General features: G+C 35.9%; 1 protein-coding gene across 5 annotated transcripts in view; it reads left to right on the top strand.

Annotated features, from left to right (window-relative positions):
- The first annotated feature begins 3,033 nt into the window (after positions 1 to 3,033).
- Positions 3,034 to 12,121, top strand: part of mef2aa (myocyte enhancer factor 2aa) — an 88,815-nt gene continuing 79,727 nt past the window's right edge. For 2 of the 5 annotated variants that reach the window (XM_010892706.4, XM_010892704.4), the window contains exon 1: positions 10,724 to 10,892. The gene's annotated coding sequence lies outside the window, so the exon portion shown is untranslated. Of the gene's footprint in view, positions 3,225 to 10,723; positions 10,893 to 12,121 lie in introns of those variants that run through there. The other 3 variants (XM_010892707.5, XM_010892709.4, XM_034288174.1) reach the window with 2 other exon arrangements.

Raw genomic sequence — 12,121 nt, 5'->3', positions numbered from 1 at the left:
CCATCACTCAGAGTCACAGACCTTGTTATATTCTCTAAAGCGATCATGCTATGTTTGTTCTGGACAGAAGCGAGAGTTCATTATAAACATGACATAAATCAACATATTTAAATGAGGGTTCTAATCAACAGTTTCACAGCCATCCTGATGCATTTTTCTTTAATGAAGAAAATATGTTTGTGATCATCTTTTGTGGCTCCCCCTGAAGCAAGGCTTTTCACCCCATGCTTTACATCCCTTTAAAACATTGTTCAACATAGGTTTCTTTGGGCCTAGCATAATATGGCCTGATCTATGATGGCCACACTAATCGTTGGGTGCCATGGGTTGGAACTCCCTGTAGTTCCTCCAGCAGTCCCACTTAGAACTGTCTCTTTCCACAGAAGCTGGTCTATTGGCTTCACTGATGATTTAGCCAATGTGCTCACTCAGTATTCAACCTCTCACATTTCTACACAGAAAATTCAGCCACTGAAAAGGTTTTTTGAATTGAAATAGTTCTTCTAACTTAATGTTTTATGAGCAATCAAGCAACTTCACCTATCTAGAGTAACATTAGTAACAACTGACAAGGTCTGGGTAGTTTTATTTACAGATCCACACCAATTCTCTTCGGATAATAGAGCATTTTGCATTCTACACAGTTGGTTAGGGACTATAGTGTCCCTAACCAAATGTGGTTAGAATTTCTAATGATTATTTCTAACAAACAAAAGTTTTTAGTAAGTAAACATCTATTTCTTTCTTCAAGTTCAAACATTATTATATACTTTGTATGAAGTGTATTATGCTTTCTGAAGGGTATTTTCTTAAAAAAAAACATATATTTTTTTTTGGGAAAGTGTCTCTGGAACTGTTTGTATTCTGGTGCAAATTTCTAAATGCCAGCTTTCTCCAAACAGATTTATTGAGTGACTTAATATTCATGCCAAAGATTTAAGTTGTTATTGATAGAAATTCATACATATAAACTGTTTGCTACAATTGTAACTTTATTTACAGACTTGTTTCATCCTTCAAGATATTAGAAGACTCGGTTGTCCTTTGTAGGTTCCTTGGTAATAGCATATTATCCAGTTTGTAATGGTATGGACTCACTACTGCAAACGATAAATAAACCTATTTAACCTGTAGTTCCGTATACATTTTGAGATATGCTTTAGTTAAATTGAAAGATATTAAATGGCGTTGAAGAATGTTAAATTGAAACCGTTTGAATTGTATTAATGTTATATTTAATACATATCAATTGTAAATATCTATAAAATGTACATAATAATTATTTAAAATATATTAAATATACTTTCTGTACACTGAACAACGCAACACTTTTGTTTTTGCCCCCATTGATCATGAGCTGAACTCAAAGATCTAAGACTTTCTCTATGTACACAAAAGGCCTATTTCTCTCAAATATTGTTCACAAATCTGTATAAATCTGTGTTAGTGAGTACTTCTCCTTTGCCAAGATAATCCATCCACATGCATGATTATTGCACAGGTGTGCCTTAGACTGGCCACAATAAAAGGCCACTCTAAAATTAGCAGTTTCACTGTATTGAGGGGGTCCGGGGGGGTCCAGAAACCAGTCAGTATCTGGTGTGACCACCATTTGCCTCACGCAGTGCAACACATCTTCGCATAGTTGATCAGGATGTTGATTGCGGCCTGTGGAATGTTGGTCCAGTCCTCTTCAATGGCTGTGCGAAGTTGCTGGATATTGGCAGGACCTGGAACACACTGTCGTATACGCCAATCCAGAGCATCCCAAACATGCTCAATGGGTGACATGTCTGGTGAGTATGCTGGCCATGCAAAAACTGGGATGTTTTCAGCTTCCAGGAATTGTGTACAGATCCTTGCAACATGGAGCCGTGCATTATCATGCTGCAACATGAGGCTGTGCATTATCATGCTGCAACATGAGGTGATTGTCACAACAATGGGCCTCAGGATCTCGTCACGGTATCTCTGTGCATTCAAAATGCCATCAATAAAATGCACCTATGTTCATTGTCCTTAACACACTGGACCACAATAAAAAGAACTGCCCTCTTGAGATTCAAACCCAGGTCACCCACATGAAAGGCTGTGTCGTGAACCACTACACCACAGAGCTCTACATTCAACAGGTACCCAATTTTGCCACTGGTCATTTTAACAGCTAATTGGAATTTGTGAATGATATTGATACAGTTAAACTGACTAACATTTCTTACTAAGTTTACCTCCACCACTAATAGCGTCTATGAACTATTAGTTTTGCCACTGGCCGTTTGAACAACTTATTAGCCGGTAATGGGCTTTACCAGTATCTACTAACTTACTGGAATAGTCATAGGAATTGAGCAATTGCTAGCGAATCTGCCAAAACTATTTCATTTCATGGCATAAGAACTCACTTTATTCTTTCATTTGTGAATGACATTGATACAATAACGATCAAGAAAGGTGACAATAACTAACTTTTTCATCAAGTGAAACGACAAGAGCATCATGGAAATAAAATAAATAAATGTTGTTGTATACAATAGATTTGAACTTGAGCCTTCAAGTTCTTGAATTTTTCCTAGCCACTGTGCGTCACTTCTTGTAGTTACTTGCTTTTTGGGTTTTCTCTCTGGAAATCATCATTATCACTTTTGAGAAATGCTGTTGTAAAAAGGGCTTTATAAAAGGACATTTTCAATAACTATGGGGAAGTAGAAAACTCATAATACTTAAGTATACTTTCAAAATGTATAGAAATAAATGCATATGTTTGATGTATTTTATCTGGTTCAGTCATATTTGCCCTCTGTCTTTACATTTACAGTATTTGAATCACAATAATAAAAGGAGAAACCTCCTAACACCTTCTACCCATGACTGACAGCTGCGGCTGGTCCAGAAAGCCCCTGAGCCAAGCCCTGTCATACAACGCATGCCTGGCATGTCTATGTCCATCTGGGGTCCTACCCTTCAAACTGCTGTCGCCCCACTCCCTCCCGGCAGAAACACCAAGGGACAAGAGGAGGCAGAGGGTGTGAAGTCAGGCCACTCACAGGCAAGAAAGAAAGCATCCAAAGCCAGCTGGTCTGGCTTTGAAGTTCAAGAGAGAGAACGAGTGATACATAGAAGAGAGACGGGGGTAAAGAGAGGCAACGAAATACAGAGGAAATCCTTGCAGGATAAAAAGTCCCTTTACAGCAGGTTCTGTGAAGGCCTTTGTGCAACTCAAACAGGTGAGACGTAGGCCTTTCTCTTACATGAAGTGTTGGGGTTGGGATACCTATGATACTCCTTCAAGGGTATAGTATGCAGTTAGGTTTGAAGAGTATATTAAGGTATAAGGACTACTGGGGCTTCAGAAAGTTTTCAAATTTCAAAGTGTTCTGCATTTTGTTTCTGTACAGCCAGAACTGATAACCGTATCACTAATTTGTATCACTAATCTGTCCACAGTATCCCACAATATCACTGTTAATACTGTCATTCATAAATGAACAGTCAAAAGTCAATAAGTAAGTATTTGCACTGACTCACTCAGTATACGATAAAGTATATGGTGGTTAACATGCTTTTTGAAATAATACCCCATCTCTGTACCCCCACAATTTAAAAAACATCCTGAACAACAAACATCAATGCAGTTACTTGAGAATTCTAACTTAAATGATAAAGTCAAAAGAAGGTTGCAAAAATCACTAAAGTAAATTTGGGGAAACTCAGCACATGTAACTGAGTACCACTTTTCATATTTTCAAGCATGGTGGTGGCTACCGCATGTAAGGGTTATTCCTGTCATGGGCAAGAACTAAGGAATGTTTTTTGTAAACAGAAAATATATAGAACTAAGCACAGCAAAATTCTTGGGGAAAAACGATGTAAGTTTAAGACATATTCCCCTAACAGCAGATAAATAGCCTAAATTACATGGACAAATATACACTTCAGATGCTTACCAAGATATCATTTAAAATTCCTAAGTGACCTAGTTACAGTTTTGAGTATGTCAAGGCTTGAAACATTTTGTCTATCTATTATCAACAACCTAAGTATTGACACACAATACAGTTTTTTAACTATTTAGTATTGTTCTGAACAGCTCAATCAAAGATGATACTAACACCCAGTAAAGCATTTAAATGTGTCTTTTATACTAGAACCTAAGTTGTTTGAACAACATATATTTCGTTCAATCTACATTCATTCATTAGATCTTGTTTTTTTGTCTTATCATTCTTGATATTTTTAGGCTACTCCATTTGTACTTGTCAGATCATGTAATAGTACTTGTATCCAGACTACTTTACATTTTGATATGATTATTTATTGAACAGTTTTTGATAGCCTAAGTAGGTCTGACTTTGAATGCTGGAGCATTCTGGACAGGAGTTGGCTACAACATTGGCAAGAAAGCAACAAATACATCCTACAATAGAGACTTGTTAATTCTTATAAAAAGACCAGACCAGCTGTTGGAATTTCGTTGATTTTCAGTTTTCGAATAATTTGACAATACAATCTTAAAGACTTTTGGCTATACATTCCCTTTAATATTACTTAATGTAATCTAGCTATCATGTGTGATTCAGTGTGCAAATAATTTGAATGCTACAATTTGAGATTATATATTTCATTTTCTTATTATAAAAAATGCTGATAATTTGCATTATCATGCACACATTCTTTTCTGATATTTTCTTTTAATTAAATTGATCTTATGAAGATATTTATTAGTATGGTGTTTCTATTCCAAGAAACAAAAATACATTGGACAGTAGCTTAACTAACATGTAGGATGCATAAAACATGTTTTAATATATAACCCCGTTTCCAAAAAAGTTGGGACGCTGAGGAAAATGTAAATAAAAACAGAATGCAATGATGTACAAATCATTGATCCCTATATTTAATTGAATATAGTACAAAGACAACATACTGTATTAAATGTTGAAACTGAGACATTTAATTGTTTCTTGAAAAATATATGCCCACTTCGTGCCAGCAACACATTTCAAAAAAGTTGGGACAGAGGCTACAAAAGACTGGAAAAGTTGTGTAATGGTGAAAAACTAAACCTGGTGGAACATCACACAACGAATTAGGTCAATTGGCAACAGGTCAGTAATATGATTGGGTATTAAATAATCATTCCAGAGAGGATGGGTCTGACAGAAGTGAGGATGGGGAGGAGTTAATCAATTTCTGAAAGACTGCACAGGCAAATAGTGTAACAATTTAAGAATTATGTTTCTCAACGTAAAATTGCAAAGAGTTTGGGGACCTCATCATCTACGGTACATAATATTATAAAAAGAGTCAAAGAATCTGGAGAAATCTCTGTATGCATGGGACAAGGCTGAAAACCAATATTGGATGGCAGTGATCAGGCGGCACTTCATTAAAAACTGACACGATTCTATAGTGGACATGACTGCATGGGTTTAGGAACAGTACGTCGCTGTAAGTAGGTTATATACATGGTAGGTTATTAACAGTAGGTTAATAACCTACCATGCAAAGATGAAACCATATATAAACAAGATCTAGAACCAGCCTACTTTTATGAATAGTGATGAACAACAATAGGCAGAGCAAACCAAGATGATTTTGCTGTTCAACAACAGAAAAAAGGTCTGTTGCTGGTACAGACAAATTAAGCTCCAACTCCTCCCAACACGCTCGACCTACTTACACTCTCTGGCACTCAAAATCATTTTTAGTCTGTCAAGAAACAATCAGTTAATTTTGACATGGTCCAGGAAGAAAAACATGTGCTGCATTACAAATTAGTCCTGAATACACAAAATAACCATTAAATCGTTTGGACAAGATAACAAATCATTCAATCAACTTATATTGTCTGAAAATGTTATCAACAAACTATGTGATTAAACAAAATGGCCAACTTAGTTGGCATTTACATTCAAAAGTATTTTATAGCAACAGTCTAACAGGCTTATAATTAATCTGTTGTCTTTTATAGTATAAAGTGTGTAATAGAAATTGTGGTTTACAGGATTTTATTAAAGCCCACCCAAAATATTAGTACACATGAAGTATATTCTTTTAGAATCACTTCAGTATAACATCAGAACACTAAATAGTTTTAAAATATTATTTAATTACTATTTAAATAGTAATAAGGATACTAAAGTATATACTTAAAAGGACACTGTAAAATCCTGCCTCTAAACTTTTACAAGACTGAATTCAAACAATAACATGACTTGTGTCCTTATTTTCCCTTAATGAATGCCATTGTAATATTATTAGCTACTCCAGTGTGGTTTAGGCTGGGAAGGATAGTACTGCAATTGTCTAAGCAAGTGTGAGGAAATTACAATTAAATGGAATAAAAAATAAAATTGTAGAACAATTTTATTTGAAAGATTAACTTTATTAACATTTACTGCAGATGTCTACTAGTCTTTTTTTTTTTTTTACACTTGGCCCCTTTAATTGCATTAATATGCACCCACTTATTTCATACTTTAGTATATTTATAAAAAATAATTGGAAATAGCATGTAAGTACTCCAAAATAATACTGGTGTATTTCAAGTATTTATTTGACACAATTTCTATATATATATTTAAGTGTACTAACATGCTAATTAGGTTGTTTAACACAACTGTTCCAAATCCCTTATCATAGTCACAGTTAACTTGAACTAGGTTTGGTTTCTTGGATGTTTTACATTTTCATTTAAACTGCTGTAATATACTGTAATGTGTCTTTTCAGAAACTATATTTGGTAAAGGTGTCGGATTGGTAAACTGCACTCTTATAACAGATTTCAAACAATGTTATTTTTCAAAACAGCGATGTGACCAGTTAGGGACAACATCTGGTGTTACTTTTTAATATTTAATACTTAATATTTTCTAATATTGGATTTTAAAAGACGGACCCGACTAAAGATCAATGGTAGGATTGATAAAATCCTAGATAACCATAGGAATAATCCAAATAGGAATCTTAATACCGATTAGCCCCATTACAAGTATTTAGGATTCCGACAGCTGATCATGTTTAGAGATCTGGAATGTAACTTTGTATATTGAAATACACTGTATTTCCATGTAAGGGTGCTACTCCTTTGTAATGTACTGTATACAAGGTCTGATATAAATAACATGAGACAGTGAAGTATTATGGAAAACACACTTCAAACAGTATCGTTTATATTGCATATGATTGGTTATAGTATCAACGTATTTAATAGCTACTTTATTAGCTAGTATTAATGTATATAATGGCTAGTAAAATGTTATGATTACTTTTAAGAGTAATCATTCTGTTAAATTCAAAGAGGCTATATTGGCATAAGACACATTTATTTACATTGTCAAAACATGTGGTAATATGGAGCCCGGGAGGTGACATGGAGGGCAAAGAATTGTAAAGCGTGTATGCCCCCACGCCCAGCTGACTGCAGTTCAATGCGCCTAACGGCATTTCAGTGCTCAGTTAGTGCCTGGCGGGAGCTCAGGTTAAGAAAATGGTAAAGTGCACGAATATCCTGTGTGTATTACATAGTACAAGTTAAGAATGTGTAATTATCTAGCTATTATACTTGGGAACTGTTTTACTCATTGAGTAAAACATTGCGTTAAAAAAGAATGTCATCTCTGGGGCTCCATATGGAAAATAAGAAAATAATGGTAGTAATAATTAGCACACACCATTTTAACATAACATATATGTATGTATATCTATTCATACTTAAATTAGTATGAATAAACACTTTATGAAGATGATGCTATGACATTTGAGACACCTTTCAGCTCAGTTGGTAGAGTATGGCGCTGGTAAAACCAGGGTTGTGGTATCAAATCTCATGACAGGTCTACATGAAAATATATGAAAATGACTTAAATCTAATGACTTCAACCTTCTGAAACTTTTGTGTTAACTTTTACTTATGGACCAAGATCAAATGTAATAAAGTTTTCTTTAATTAAACAGCTGTTACAAACTTAAGCTACATTTTGCCATCTTTATCGAACCATATTTGAAAGCATATTTGAAAAATGTATCTACAAATCACCTGTAATCAACTACAAATTTGTTGAATGAGGCATTGTAGCTATGTTTATTATTTCATGGCCATCATCTTTAAGTAACATGAACCCAGATATGTAGTTGATTACAGGTGATTTGTAGATAAATTTTTCAAATATGCTCATATTATCTCCATAGAGTTCTTTTTGGCTACAGTTACTGGCTAGTTAGCAGAAGGTAATGGCGTATGAAAGAAAATTTAACCATGGATTACAGTTGCTAATATATGGTTCCTCAATCTAAAGTCTAACCGCTGAAGAAAGTTCTATTACCTTTAACAAAAAATGTATATCAGATGTGGCTTCTTTGAAAAAAAATGTAATTCCTTTGTACCTTACATGTAAATCAAAGCAGGACGTAGGCCTATACCAACACTACAGTTTGGAGGCATAGGATGCCACCAGTTGTTTTTTTCTTTGCAAATGTTCTGCAAATGTGGTTATTGTTCTTAAAAATAAGGTCAGTTTGTTATTAATATTAAGTACACTATTACAAAAATATTTTTGCATCATGAGATTGAGATGGACTTAACCAAGTGGTCGGTAAACAAATCAATGAAATAAAAGATACCCATCTGTAATTTATGCATTTATAAACATTTATACACTCACCTAAAGGATTATTAGGAACACCATACTAATACTGTGTTTGACCCCCTTTCGCCTTCAGAACTGCCTTAATCACTTGTTACAACCGAGGTATGCAGAAAGCATTTGTGAAGCCACAACATGCACAACCTTGAGGCGGATGGGCTACAACAGCAGAAGACCCCACCGGGTACCACTCATCTCCACTACAAATAGGAAAAATAGGCTACAATTGGCACGAGCTCACCAAAATTGGACAGTTGAAGACTGAAAGAATGTTGCCTGGTCTGATGAGTCTCGATTTCTGTTGAGACATTCAGATGGTAGAGTCAGAATTTGGCGTAAACAGAATGAGAACATGGATCCATCATGCCTTGTTACCACTGTGCAGGCTGGTGGTGGTGGTGTAGTGGTGTGGGGGATGTTTTCTTGGCACACTTTAGGCCCCTTAGTGCCAATTGGGCATCGTTTAAATGCCACGGCCTACCTGAGCATTGTTTCTGACCATGTCCATCCCTTTATGACCACCAAGTACCCATCCTCTGATGGCTACTTCCAGCAGGATAATGCATCATGTCACAAAGCTCGAATCATTTCAAATTGGTTTCCTGAACATGACAATGAGTTCACTGTACTGAAATGGCCCCCACAGTCACAAGATCTCAACCCAATAGTGCATCTTTGGGATGTGGTGGAACGGGAGCTTCGTGCCCTGGATGTGCATCCCACAAATCTCCATCAACTGCAAGATGCTATCCTATCAATATGGGCCAACATTTCTAAAGAATGCTTTCAGCACCTTGTTGAATCAATGCCTCATAGTATTAAATCACCTTTCTTTCCTATTCTGACATTCAGTTTGGAGTTCAGGAGATTGTCTTGACCAGGACCAGACTCCTAAATGCATTGAAGCAACTGCCATGTAATTGGTTGATTAGAAAATTGCATTAATGAGAAATTGAACAGGTGTTCCTAATAATCCTTTAGGTGAGTGTAATTCATAATGTATTATGAAAGTGAAAATAGTGGTACACAGCTCATTAGTGGACAGACTGTCAAAATGGTGTCAGGTCATTTACTTGTTTTCAAGATGTTTCCAAAACCCATATGGAAAGTTGCATACGAAAAAATGTATAGAGGGTTGAGAAGTTAAAATGATGTGATCCTACTTTTTCTACAAATGCTGCGGTACTACTTTTTCTTTCACATGCACCTGTTTCTTTAATTCCCGCTAAAACTTTCCGAGCTCAGCACCGCCCAGCACACCTCTTCTTAAGATCCTTCACTTACACGTGACTTTGCCAAATGCGAGCTGAGCAAGTCCCACCTCTCTTTTGTAATTGGTTACTGAAAATCCTCTGAGTAATTCTATTGGATCAGAAAAATGACTATTTAAAATCAATGTTTGTTGTTGTCTTTGATAGATATGACGTAAAGCGGGCAACAACAAAAAAATTAACACACACAGATAAACACATACATAGGCAACTTACACACTTACATTCACACACACTGTCAATCATTTACAGGTAGGATAGTGACTTGTTTGGAGACGATCAAACCCGCAATGTATCATGGGTAAATTGTGACTGACCAACTGATATACAAAAAATATTGAGAAGGAATTTAATCCAAGACGATTTCAAGTGTAGACAGTCCGAAGTCAGTCGCCTCTACCCGTTTGATGCTCACGACTACTGCCGAGTCTCTCAACGCAGACTGATTTTGCAATGTTTTTGCATACTATCTGACTATAGAGACTAGCTGTCTACAGTATCAATCATGTACCAGATAAACCTTTCACATTTAATTAGACTACTTTATTGATACAGACTTTAAGGAATGGAAAACATCTCAGTTTTAGCATTGGACATTTGATACAAACCATCTGAATAGCCGTAGAATAACTTTCACAATGCAGAGAGAAGTCATAAATGGCATAGCCTATATCCCGCTCGTCTACTGTCATTTTCCACATTTTAAGTCACGTTTTAGAACTCCACATATTAAACGTAGTCCACTAGCGTGCCATGTTAAGTTCGGCTATAGTTGTAATGATGAGATGTGAGTGGGAGGTTGATTTCGTCAGATACGGGGAGGAGTCTCTCACTGACAGAGTGCCTACTGAGTTTGTCAGCTCCCTAAAATAGCAGTTCGTGTGTAAATGTGACTGAAATTACGTTTTTCACACTGTAGACTATGCATTGGAGCCTCTGATATCTAGTATCTATATACAACGAGGGACTTGACAAGGTGAGTAACAAAAATAGAAACAATATTGAACTGAGGGGCACTAGTGTGTGAGAGAAAGCGCAAGAGGGAGACGTAGAGTGAATTTGGGATTGAAAAGACATCTCAAATGTTCTGTCAGTTTCTGTCTGTTTAATAACAATTGTCCATTAGCTTTCTTAATAATAGGCTTCGTATAGTTATTACGATTCACAGCGATTTTAGGTATTTGCTATAATGCTCCAATAATTAACGGTTCAGATTTCTTTTTTAAAACGTATTCATAAACTTTTTCGGGGTCTACATTTTTTTAGGATCCTTCTTAGAATATAGATTTTCACAATCGTTTTGAATTACCATGGCTGTGCCTTTACGGTAACTTGTTTACAGTGGCTATCGTTCAGTCAGTGTCGAGGACTTCTCAGAAAGGATCATGCTTTGCTAATGTTTTGTCTTTTGGTACTAAGAATATTCCTCTTACATTCACAAATCGGAATGCCATCACATCGACACAATACTTGCAATGACTGTTTGAAATAGCCTACTTTGGTTGATTTTAAATCCTACAAATGTATGCACTTTTACCGGCTGATTTAGATGCTTCAACTAAGATGGTGCGACTAGGATATTGTCTGTCCTTTTCCCACTGTTGTCACTGTGTGTCACTGTGTGAAGTGGACTTGCATATATTGTTTTAATTGGTGACATAGCATCCTAAGCATTTGTTTTAACAATTAAATAGTACCTTGGCCTAACGACAGTGAAATGTATTGATGATGTGGTTTGCATTGTAAGTCCTGAAATGTAGAGGTTGCTGGTCAGCTTGTGACCACTGTCCCATCAGAATAATACCGTCTACAACTGGTGTGGAGAAATGTAAGCTATATAGGTTTTCCACCGTCACCTGCTTATACTGATTGCCTGGTAAAAGTTATAATCAATTATTTAAAAATCAGTGTTTGGTTAAATGGAGGCCTGTATAAATCTGAAGTTCCCAGTTGTTTCTCCCTAAGGAGTTTAATTAAGAATAAACATAAATAAACATCAGACAACAACTCTTCAAAGCTTTGCAGCTCTGCACCTGTGTTTCATTTGTAATTTCATGTCCGAAAAGAGTCAGTTAGGTCATGGTCTAGTTTGGAACATGAGTTGAAGATATTCGTCTGCTCTACCGATTGTATGGATTGAGTGGATTTACAACAATTAAAAATGCATAGATTTGTCTTGATAACTAATCTGCCATTAAGGACATT

Source organism: Esox lucius, chromosome 19, assembly GCF_011004845.1.
Source record: "Esox lucius isolate fEsoLuc1 chromosome 19, fEsoLuc1.pri, whole genome shotgun sequence".
Taxonomy (NCBI): Eukaryota; Metazoa; Chordata; class Actinopteri; order Esociformes; family Esocidae; genus Esox; species Esox lucius.
The sequence above is the reverse complement of the archived record's forward strand: the minus strand, read 5'-3'. Positions and strand labels throughout refer to the sequence as shown.